Below are 12,150 nucleotides of genomic sequence, written 5' to 3'. Positions count from 1 at the left end.
TATGTGTGTGTGTGTGTGTGTGTGTGTGTGTGTAAATATTCTCCGACCAGTCTTGACTTCGCGGGCAGAGTTAAGAGCTTGTTATTTTGTATCTTTGGCACTCTATTCCTGCTTTTATTATCTTATGTTTAATAGTTATAGTTTTTTTAGCACGCAAATTAACTCGTCCCTTGAGCGTTGCGCTTTTATTTCGCGATTTTTATTTCCCCTATTCTTCAAGGCTCTTAGCATATTACAATCTTTCTGCTATTACATGTATACATTTTATTTTAGAGGTCGTAATACCACACCACCTCTATTTTACGACTTAAGCGTAAAGCTTTGTATGGTAGGGTGTTACATTATGGTATCAGAGCAGTTCGTTCCTATAGAGCCTGAAAGACGGACTGATTGTGCTTCTGTGCATTCTCTGTATATGTGTTTATGTGCTATTAGGATATCTGACTGATATATATGGCATAAACGTTTGTGAGCATGCATTTGGAACTTAAAGGATTAGACCTGCAATATTGAGACTGTTCAACTTAATATCACTTGTTTGGTGTGTATAGAGACCAGATGTCGACTCGCAGACGCGGTCACGGGCGAGATAGAGGTAGGATAGGCACTATTACTCCTAGCCCAGCAGGGACTGATCCAGCAGACTTTATGGCTGCCCTGAAAAATATGGCTGCAGCTATGCAGGCGACAGTCGAGGCACTGGGTAATCAGATAAACCAGGGTAATCATGGGAATAATAATGATGAGGACAGTCCTATGGCACTTGTTACATTTTTGAAAGTTCACCCTCCGACCTTTAGGGGAACCTCAAATCTCACTGATGCAGATAATTGGATTCAAGTTATGGAACGAACATTGCAGGCTCAACAGGTTCCTGAAGAACAATGGGTTGAATTTGGAACTTATCAACTGCAAGGTGAGGCTCAGTATTGGTGGCAGGAAACACAACGTATATTGCAGCCTGATGGTGCTGCGATTCTTTGGGAGGTCTTCCAAACAGAATTCTATAAAAAATACTTTCCTAATTCAGCCACAAAGGCCAAGGAACTTGAATTAATGTAGTTAAAGCAGGGACAGGTGACTGTTGCTGAGTATACTAGCAAATTTGAGGAGTTATATCGCTTTTCTCGTATCTGTCAAGGTGCGCCTACAAATTTTGTTGAATGTAAGTGTATTAAATATGAGGGAGATCTTCAGAGCGATATTCTGAGCTTCATTGCTCCAATGGAGATCAGAGTATTTTTTGAATTGGTGAATAAGAGTAGGGTGGCTGAAGATCGTATGAGAAAGAGGCAGCAGAGAAAAGAAGTTTGAGGGTGCCTTTTCAGAGGCCTTCAGGGAGGAACTTTGCTCCGAAGGCCGAATACTAATGTTAATCAGGGAAGAAGGTTTGGAAAGCAGCCACAACAGTATTTGAACTGTCAGAGGTGCAGAAAGTATCATCATGGAGTTCTGTGCAGGTTAGGACTTGGGGTATGCTATTTTTGTGGACAGGCCAGGCATATGGTCAATAATTGTCCAGAGAAGAAGAAGTACGAGACTGGTAGGGTGTAGCAGCCGGGGATAGTATACACCACTTCTGCAGTAGGTGCTGAGGGATCTGAGATACTGATTAGAGGTAACTGTGAAATGGCTGGTAAAATCTTAAATGCTTTATTTGATTTAGGAGCAACTCATTCATTTATTGCATTTGAGAAGGCTAATGAGTTAGGATTAAGAATGGTAGTTTTAGGTTATGATTTGAAAGTGTATAATGCTACTCATGAAGCTATGGTGACTAGGATAGGATGTCCACAAGTTCCCTTTCGAGTGCAACAACGTGAATTTGTTCATGATTTGATTTGTTTACCGATAACTGGTCTTGATTTCATCTTGGGAATGGATGGGTTATCTAAAAATCATGTTTTGCTTGATTGTTCTGAGAAATTAGTACAGTTTATGCCGGAAGGATAAGAAGCGCCGGTTGTGGTGAATAGTTATTATTTGAACTCTATGATAGTAAAATGTTCTGGAACTGAATGTCAGGATATTATGTTATTAACTGCGGGAGTATCAGGTGATGATCAGAATTTAGAGCATATTTCGGTTGTATGCGAATATCCAGATGTATTTCCAGATGATATTAATGAATTTCCACCTAACCGAGAGGTTGAATTTGCAATTGAGTTGGTGTCTGGAGCCGGTCCGATTTTGATTACTCCTTACAGGATGTCACCTTTAGAAATGGCTGAACTGGAAAATGTGTTAGGTAAGCACTTTATTCGACCAGGTGTTTCTCCGTAGGGAGCACCAGTGTTACTGGTAAAGAAGAAGGATAGAAGTATGTGCTTGTGTGTCGATTATCGACAATTGAATAAGATCACTGTAAAGAATAAATATCTGCTACCTAGAATCAATGACCTAATGGATCAATTACAGGGTGCAGGTGTGTTTTCTAAGATTGATCTGCGATTCGGGTATTACCAGATAAGGGTTAGAGATGAAGATATTCTGAAAACTGCTTTCCAGACACGTTATGGTCATTATGAATATATGGTGATGTCTTTTGGGTTAACTAATGCTCCAGCAATATTCATGGATTATATGAATAGAATTTTCCGGCCGTATCTAGATAAGTTTGTTATTGTCTTCATTGATGATATTCTTGTTTACTCTAAGACTGAAGAGGGGAATGCTGATCTCTTGCAAACTGTACTACAAATTCTGAGAGACAGGAAGTTATATGCTAAGTTATCTAAATGCGAGTTCTGGAAGAGTGAGGTGAAGTTTCTTGGTCACGTGGTGAGTAAGCAGGGAATAGGTGTGGATCTTGCTAAAGTGGAAGCAGCGATGAATTGGGAGTGACCAACCTCAGTAACAGAGATTAGGAGTTTCCTAGGTCTAGCAGGTTATTATCGCAGATTCGTTAAGAGATTTTCACAGCTCGCCTTACCTTTAACTAAGTTGACTAGGAAGGATACGCCTTTTGTCTGGACTCTGGAGTGTGAGGAGAGTTTTCAAGCATTGAAGCATAGGTTGACTACTGCACCCGTATTGATATTACTTGAATCAAGTGAACCGTTTGAAGTGTACTGTGATGCATCACTGAAGGGTTTAGGGAGCATTCTGATGCAGCACCAGAATGTTGTAGCATACGCCTTATGGCAGTTAAGGCCGCATGAGATGAACTATCCGACTCACGATTTAGAACTTCCTGCTGTTGTGTTTGCTTTAAAGATTTGAAGGCACTATCTCTATGGCATTAAGTTTCATATTTTCTCAGACCATAAGAGTTTGAAGTATCTTTTTGAGCAGAAAAAGTTGAATATGCGTCAGAGGAGGTGGATGGAGCTTCTAAAAGATTATAATTTTGAATTGAATTACCATCCAGAAAAAGCGAACGTTGTGGCGGACACCTTGAGTCGTAAGTCTTTGTATGCAGCTTGGATGATGCTACAGGAAGAAGAGTTACTAAGGGCATTTCAAGGTTTAAATTTGGGAGTTAGAGAAGAATCTGAAATTCTGTGTTTGAGTCAGTTGCAGATTTTAAGTGATTTTAAATCAGAACTTCTGAAGGCTCATCGAGATAGTGAAGCGTTATGTAAGGTATTACTAGCAGTTGAACGGGGAAAATAGTGGAGAGTGTCAGAAGGTCAGGATGATTTGTGGAGGTTCAAGAACCGAATCGTTGTGCCAGATGTCGGAGACCTGCGACAAAGTATCTTGAAGGAAGCTCATAAGAGCGGGTTCTCAATTCACCCGGGGAGTACCAAAATGTACCAAGATCTGAAAGCGATGTTCTAGTGGCCAGGAATGAAGAATGATGTGGCATTGCATGTATCTAAATATTTAACGTGTCAGAAGGTTAAGATCGAGCATCAGAGACCATCAGGGACCCTTTAGCCTTTAAAGATTCCACAATGGAAATGGGAGAGTATCGCAATGGATTTTGTGATAGGGTTGCCTAGAACCCGGTCTGGTTGTGATGCTATTTGGGTGGTTGTGGATTGACTGACAAAATCAGCTCACTTTCATCCCATTCGAATAAGTTGCACAATGGAGGAATTGGCTAGAATGTATATCAAAGAGATTGTCAAGTTGCATGGCGTGCCTTCTACCATTATCTCTGACAGAGATCCTCGTTTTACCTCAAGGTTCTGGGGGGCCTTTCAGTGCGCATTTGGGACCCAGTTAAGTTTGAGTATTGCATATCACCCTTAGACATATGGTCAGTCAGAAAGAACTATTCAGACCTTGGAGGATATGCTAAGGGCTTGTGTTTTGGACCAGCCGGCGAGCTGAGATCGGTATATGCCATTAGTGGAATTTGCTTATAATAATAGCTATCATGCAAGCATCGAAATGGCTCCATATGAGGCTCTGTATGGCAGGAAATGTCAATCTTCGCTATGTTGGTATGAAACTGGAGAAAGAAGTTTATTAGGGCCTGAGATGATAGCTGAAACTACTGAGCAGATAAAGAAGATTCGTAGCCGAATGCTTATAGCCCAGATCCGTCAGAAGAGCTATGCTGATCAGAGGTGAAAGCTTTTGGAGTTTGAAGAAGGAGAGCATGTCTTTTTGAAGGTTACACCAACCACTGGAGTGGGAAGAGCTATTAAGACCAAGAAGCTGAATCCCCATTATATTGGGCCATTTGAGATCCTGAAAAGAATTAGGCCAGTGGCTTATAGAATTGCCTTACCGCCGTATCTTTCGAATTTGCACGATGTGTTTCATGTGTCACAGCTTCGGAAGTATACTCCTGACGCAAGTCATGTTTTGGAACCGGAACCAATCCAAGTAAGAGAAGATCTAACACTCCCAGTAATTCCGGTGAGAATTGATGACACCAATTTTAAATGATTACGCGGGAAGGAAGTATCATTGGTAAAAGTAGCTTGGAGTCGAGCTGGTATCGAGGAACATACTTGGGAACTCGAATCAGATATGCGGAAGGACTACCCACATCTCTTTTCAGGTATCGAGGAATGAATTGTTTAGTGTTATTGAATGGTAGTTGATAAATGGTGTAAACTTGTGTTGAGTTTTGTTATTGGTATATGGTGTTAGTGTTGGGTTTGGCAAATTTAACAAGGAAAGGAGTGAAGTTTTTTATTGAAAATTGAGGTTTGGATACTTTTGAAAACGTTGGTTTTTGACTAAACTTTGACGGGCTATAACTTGGCTTTTGGAACCCTAAATTGATTATAACTTGTTTTAAATGAAAATTGGGTTCGTGAAATTTATGCCGTTCAAAGAACGGAAGAAAAACGATTTAAAACAATTAAGTTATGGCCATTGGAAAATTTGGTAAAGAATATGTGGATATGCAGGTGGTTTTCCCTGATTGTGCAGCTCTCTGTTAATTCTTTTTTTTTAAGAACGCATGTCCATGCGTACGTGTGGCCCAAGCGTACGTGTGGCATGAAATTTTGGTGATGCATACGCGACCGGTCCCATGTGCACGCGTACGGTAAACAAGCATGTCCACGCGTACGCGTGACATGGAGTTTTCACCCATGCTCACGCGTGAGCCACGCATACGCGTGGCACCTGTTCCAACAAACATGATTTTTGAGGTTTTAAAACCTATTTCAAACTTCTAAACCTCTATTTTCATTCCTTTGGTCATAAATAATAGTGTTAAACCTGATAAATCAAATGAAGTTAGTAGGTAGGAATAACTTGAAGGTGAAGTAAAGTTGAAAAGTGATGAGTTGATTATGAAATGTTACGAATAATCATATATGATACTTGGCTGGATATTGAAATGAATGATTATGCATGATACTTGGCTTGGATGATTAAATGATTTGAGATACGAGATTCCCTAGATAAAGTACCGTGGGTTGCCACCACGTGTACCAGGTTGAAAACTCGATACTCTCTGTTGACCCTACGACGTAAGGGTGACCAGGCACTATAAATTCCCGGGAATGTAACCCCCATTGAGCAATATTGATTATTTGAGAAAAAGCTATGCATAGACTCTTGGGGATGCACGTTGAGGGACAGTCTAAGGTTTTCGGACTTGTCGGGTTGGCTAGATAACCGACAGATGAGCCTCATCAGCCATAGGACATGCATGCATCATATGTATATTACTTGAAGTACTTGCTTGTGCATTAACTGGGTGTGCCTAAGTGTACTTGCCATGCTATATGTATATTCGTTACCTGTAGTATTTGTAACCTTCTTGTGTTTGCCTTTATCTGTTTATCTATCTGTGAAATGCTGACGGAGATGGAGGTATAGAGGAATGGCAGTATCGGACTTAGATTTAACGTTAAGTTAAGTTATGTTTAGATACTTTTAGAAAACCACCTTTTATGGCTTCTGTTTAATACTTTAAGCTCTATAATTTGAGTGTCGCCATTCTAGGATTGCCTCTGGCATTCCCAGGACCTTATATATTATGTGTGTGGCACCTTTACCATACTGAGAACCTCCGGTTCTCATTCCATACTATGTTGTTGTTTTTCAGATGCAGGTCGAGAGGCATCTCAATAGGCGTCTGGATACCTGAGGCAAAGTGGTTACTGGGTTATTTTGTTGTGCTGTGATATATATATATATATATGTATATATGTACTTAGCTTTCTCTCTGCATAACTTATTCTTTTTGATCCTCTTAGAGGTTTATGGAGAGGCAGGATTGTGTTTATGTACATTTAGATTTTGGATATGTATATGTGTGTGTGTGTGTGTGTGTGTGTGTGTGTAAATATTCTCTGGCCAGTCTTGACTTCGCGGGTTGAGATAGGAGCTTGTTATTTTGTATCTTTGGCATTCTATTCTACTTTTATTATCTTATGTTTAATAGTTATAGTTTTCTTAGCACGCAAATTAATTCGTTCCTTGAGCGTTGCGCTTTTATTTCGCGATTTTTATTTCCCCTATTCTTCAAGGTTCCTAGCATATTACAATCTTTCTGCTATTACATGTATACATTTTATTTTAGAGGTCGTAATACCACACCACCTCTATTTTACGACTTAAGCGTAAAGTTTTATGTGGTAGGGTGTTACACCTTAGAAATTGTGGGAATCGGTACCATCAAAATTAAGATGTTTGATGGTTCCATCCATATAGTTCAAGGTGCAAGACATGTGAATGGCCTTAGAAAAATTTGTTATCCGTTGGGCTGTTAGGTTCTTAAAGGTACAAGATCAATATTGAAAGTTGATTGTTGAAGGTGACTAATGGTGCTTGTGTGATTATGAAGGCAAAATGGCTAACAACCAATCTCTACTTGCTTTCTAGAGATGCAGTTCGAGATGTAGAAGCATCAGTTGCATCTGCAAACCAAGAAGACACAACGATATTGTGACATCACAAATTAGGCCATATGTCAGAATGTGGTCTATAGGTTCTTGCATAATATAATCTCCTTCCATGGCTTAAAACGGTGAATCTACCTTTCTATGAGCACTTGTGACAAGCAAACAGCATAGATTAAAGTTTGAAAGATCAACCGCTAAAAGCAAACGCATACTAGACTTGATTCATTCTGATGTGTGGGAATCACCAGAATTATCATTAGGAGGAACAAAATATTTTGTCTCCTTCATAGATGATTACTCACGAAGAGTCTGGGTATTTTCCATCAAGAAGAAGTCAGATGTGTTTCTAGTATTTAAGGAGTTTAAAGCACGAATATAGCGTGAAAGTGAGAAGAAAATAAAGTGCTTGAGGACAGACAAGGGAGGAAAATACACTGATGGTGATTTCACTATATTTTACAAGCACGAGGGTATTCAGAGGCAATTCATAGTTGCATATACAGCTCAGGAAAATGGTGTTGTAAAGTGGATGAACAGAACTCTTCTAGAAAGAAGTCGAGCTATGTTGCAGACTGCAAGATTAGCCAAGTTTTTCTGGGCAGAAGCAGTCAAAACAGCCTGCTATGTGATTAACAGATCATCGTCAACAACAATTGGGTTGAAAATTTCATTGGAGATGTGGCAAGATAAGCCACCTGATTATTCTTCTCTCTATATGTTTGGATGTCCTGTTTATGTGATTTTTAATATCCAAGAAAGAACAAAGCTTGATCCTAAATAAAAAAAGTGTATCTTCTTGGGATATGCTGACAATGTAAAGGGGTATCGTTTATGGGATTCCACTATCCACAAAGTTATTGTCAGTAGAGATGTTATATTTGATGAAAACGAGTTACAAAAAGAGCAAGAAAATAACAGTAGCACTAAAGAAACTAATACAATATACATGAATAATAAGTCTAGAGAAAAGGACACTTCTGAAGCAGAACCTGAGCAAGTTGAACAAGGACCAGCTGAAGCTCACAGAACAACACGTGAACTGAGAAAATCATCATGGCATGCCCACTATGCCATGACTTATCATGATGCATATTATTTTGTTATTGAAAATGGAGAACCATCAACCTTTCAAGAGGCTGTTGAAAGTCCACATTTTTTTTATGGATGGCAGCCATGCAAAAAGAAATGGAAGCACTACGTAGAAACAAGACGTGGGAGCTTGTCCCACTCCCGGACAGAAGAAAAGCAATTAGTAACTATTACGGATCCTACACCCGGAACGGTCCCCGAACCCGGTTACCAGGGTCCGACCTACTTCGCCCTTCCAGAAGGCCCGGAACCGACCCACCAGAGCTCCGAACCAACTTTCGAATTCAAATGTCTCCCTTATCTTAGCCAAATAAGATAAGATAAGATAAGATATTTACCATCACTTATAAATAGAGGACCCAGGTCCCTCCAGGTATTCATTCATTCCTCACACCTTATACCTCTTAGATCCATTCTGACTTGAGCGTCGGAGTGTCTTTGCAGGTACCACCCCCCATTGCTCCAGTCAAATAATCTGGCATCCGCCTCGACCCGCAAGTTCTCGATCCATCTCTCAACCCGTACCGGAGACATCTTGTACAGTAACAAATGGATTTAAAAAATAAAGTGTGACAATCACGACCAGATAGAAGTTATCGTGCAAAACTAGCGGTGAAGGGATTCTTCTTTTCGGTCGATCTGCTTTGTCATTCTCCATCGTTGCTATGTCTCCTGGCTGTCGATCCTTGTCATCACAGCTGGCCATCGTTGTTGGATACCTAGTCATTGCTGCATCTAGTTTTGATTCATTGAGTTGAGCTTTTGAGTTTGCCCCAGTTTCCTTACTTTGAGCCCCTACTTCTGATAGGTTTTTTTTTCTCTTTTAATTTTTTTTGCTTTAGTTATTGCATATTATATTTTTCTATTGTAATGCAAAAGAACATGCTTGGTTTATACTGCGAGGTGTTTTACCAAAACTAATTCTTACAAAGATTAATTGCTTTGAATTGTCTTTGTTTTTAATCCCATGATAATTCTCAAGGCTAAGCTGTTTATATATTATTTCTCTTAGGTGCCTCAGTGAGATGTTAGCATCTACTTATTAATTCCTCATTACAGTATTATAATTAATTATAATTTATGTTTATGCTAAATTCTTATATGTTAATAGTTTATTTAAATGATGGTTCATGATTGTTAGTAACTTGATTAAATTTAATTGTCAATAAACTGTTGAACTTGAATGTTTAATTGTCAAATGTTTTTTTTTTTAAGTTAAATACTTTAAGAGTGGTTGTTGAATGATTTTGAATTTGTTAAGGACAGGCAGAGTGCTTGAGAATGTTGGTTATGGAATAAGTTCCTCAATTTATGATGCCATGAAGATTGATGTTAGAAGATTTGAGTTTAGTCTAATACAACTTTTAATCATTGATTAGTTGTATTTCTTTTATTTTGTCTGCTAGCTTTGATTATCTTTGTGTATGTTTTATGTTGTCTTAATGTTGAGATTTAGACTCAGAGTGCTTAATTATAAGTATTTATTATATAATTGTAGAGGATTTGAATGTATAATACTTATTATAACTTATATTACTATATATTTTAGTTTATTATGTGTTTTGGGTTAAAGTTATTAATTTTAAATGCCTAGATTTAAGTAAATATACATATTTTATGTATGACGATATATACATATTTTCTTTAAAAATTCATAACAAGTAAACTCATGCAAATTTATTAGTCTCATGCAAGTTTACTAGTCTTAGGTGAGTTCTACGAATTTTTTTAGGTTTGTGAATTTGACAACTTTGATATGAATTTAGAAAAGACAAATTTATATAATATAATTATATAAATGGCGAAGGTTAAAACCTATTAAGAAACTTTATGACTTAATATAGTAATAGTCTAAATTTTACTATTTATTTTATTCTCATTATAAATCATCGTTCTAATGTGAAATGATATGCTAACAAAGAATGAAGGACGAGATACAAACCTGGTAAGTTATAATATAATCTCCAAATTAAACCTGATAATCCAAGTGAACCTTCAAGAATCTTAGGACTCGAATCTAATTGCCACAATAGAAGAAGGAAACAAATCATGATTATTTCAACATTGCTAATAGAGGTAGAACATATGTTCATCAAAATAGGCCAAGTGTTATAAAGATGTATGTATTTGTACATTTCATATATACAAAATAAATCTAACTCTAACTCTATATTAAGTTGACACCGTATATATTAGAGGAAAAAAGATTTGACATGAAATTGAAAGGGGTGTTAGCCAACTTCAAGTATTTTGATAATCCATTAAAAAATAACTAGTTTTTTTAGTGTTTAATGCATTGAATTTTAATTTAAAAATTATTTATCCATGAAATTTACTACTTTAATAACCTTAACAAATGTTTTTAGGATCCTCGTCATCACTGGTATAAATTAAATAAAAATAATAATAATAATAATAATTACACATTGTAGAGAAAAAAAAACCACTTACGGAAGAGTGTCAAACTTGTGTGCCACAAATAAATTGAGGCGAAAATAATGTATGATAAGTTGCTGAATGGAATTAATTAAGAGTAAGAGTTTAATTTGAGAATGGGATAGATGAGGTGCTGAGAGTGAGAGAAAGGGACTTTGTTCTTTGCAGGATAACATAAATTAAAAGAAGAGCAATTATATTATGAAATCAAACAAAACGGTTCTTAAGAGAATATATCATAAAGCACGCAAAATAAATCTTTCTTCTTGAAATCATTTTAGAAACATTAAACAATAAAGTTAAGTTTGCATTGGATTACTTGGATGATTTCTTCATCAAAGTATATACTATATAAAATGGGATTCTAAACCTTCTCAGTCAGAAAGGTATATGAACTTTTAAAAGTAATAATACATAACATATGAACTTTACTCTACTAATATTGTTTTTTTATCCCATTATATATATATAATGTCAATCTTATTGATGATCAATAATGATACCGAATTAAATTATCATAACAAGAAAGTATAAGGAGCCAATATATGTATATTGTACAATGTGTACAATAAGAATTAAATTATAATTAAAACCAAATCATAATCAATTAATTTTTGAATAGTTTTTAATTTTAAATTTGAAACAAATTAGGATTGCAATCAGTTATACCAACACACAGACTCTCTCTTTATACAGTCTTATCCTCTCTATCTCTTTCTTCTCGGTACTCCCAGCTGTGCGTAGAGGTCACCCACCACCATTGCCTTCCGATCGTGTGCGTTGTTCTCGTCGCACCGCACCAGCGCAACGACTCCAACCAACACCTTTCTCACCGCCGTGCGCAAAGGCCACCCACCACTGGTACATTACGATCGTGTGCGTTATTCTCGCCGCACCGCAGCAACCCACGTTGCAACCATCGCAGCAACTCCAACCAGGACCATAACTGAAGGTTCATTTCAATATGTATCTGGATGGTTAATTATTAAACAAAATAGATAGTCAATAGTCATTCTGCGTATATGATACCACTTATTGCTTACATGATTATCTTTACGCACAAATGTCGGATGTTCTTGTCTACGTATAACTGGATGTTCACAATTACTTTACGCGTGGATGGTTGGTTTAGGAGGTTCGGTTCTGCGGTTTGCGTGGGTGACGATCACTATTCCGGTTCACGCGGCGCCGCAAAGGTCGGATGTTCAACTGCTTCAGGTGCGAAGCAGTTCCTTCCTGCGACAGGAGTAGGCGCGCGGAGGCTGAGCGCTGCAGTTTGGGTCGGGGATGAGGGATGCGCCGGTTTGCAGTGGCGGGATGCAGCTTGCAGCGCACACGTCGGGGTGGGGATGGGGGGTTT

The 12,150-nt window shown here is 37.9% G+C and overlaps 1 protein-coding gene across 1 annotated transcript in view; it reads right to left on the bottom strand.

Annotated features, from left to right (window-relative positions):
- The window catches only part of LOC110268644 (putative disease resistance protein RGA4), a 19,759-nt gene extending 8,755 nt beyond the window's left edge, over positions 1–11,004 (bottom strand). Inside the window, exons 1-2 of the mRNA XM_021115213.1 lie at positions 10,806–11,004; positions 10,297–10,371 (exon numbers count right to left, since the gene is read on the bottom strand). The gene's annotated coding sequence lies outside the window, so the exon portion shown is untranslated. The remainder of the gene's footprint in view (positions 1–10,296; positions 10,372–10,805) is intronic.

The sequence above is a fragment of the Arachis ipaensis genome, chromosome B02 (assembly GCF_000816755.2).
Source record: "Arachis ipaensis cultivar K30076 chromosome B02, Araip1.1, whole genome shotgun sequence".
NCBI lineage: Eukaryota > Viridiplantae > Streptophyta > Magnoliopsida > Fabales > Fabaceae > Arachis > Arachis ipaensis.
The sequence above is the reverse complement of the archived record's forward strand: the minus strand, read 5'-3'. Positions and strand labels throughout refer to the sequence as shown.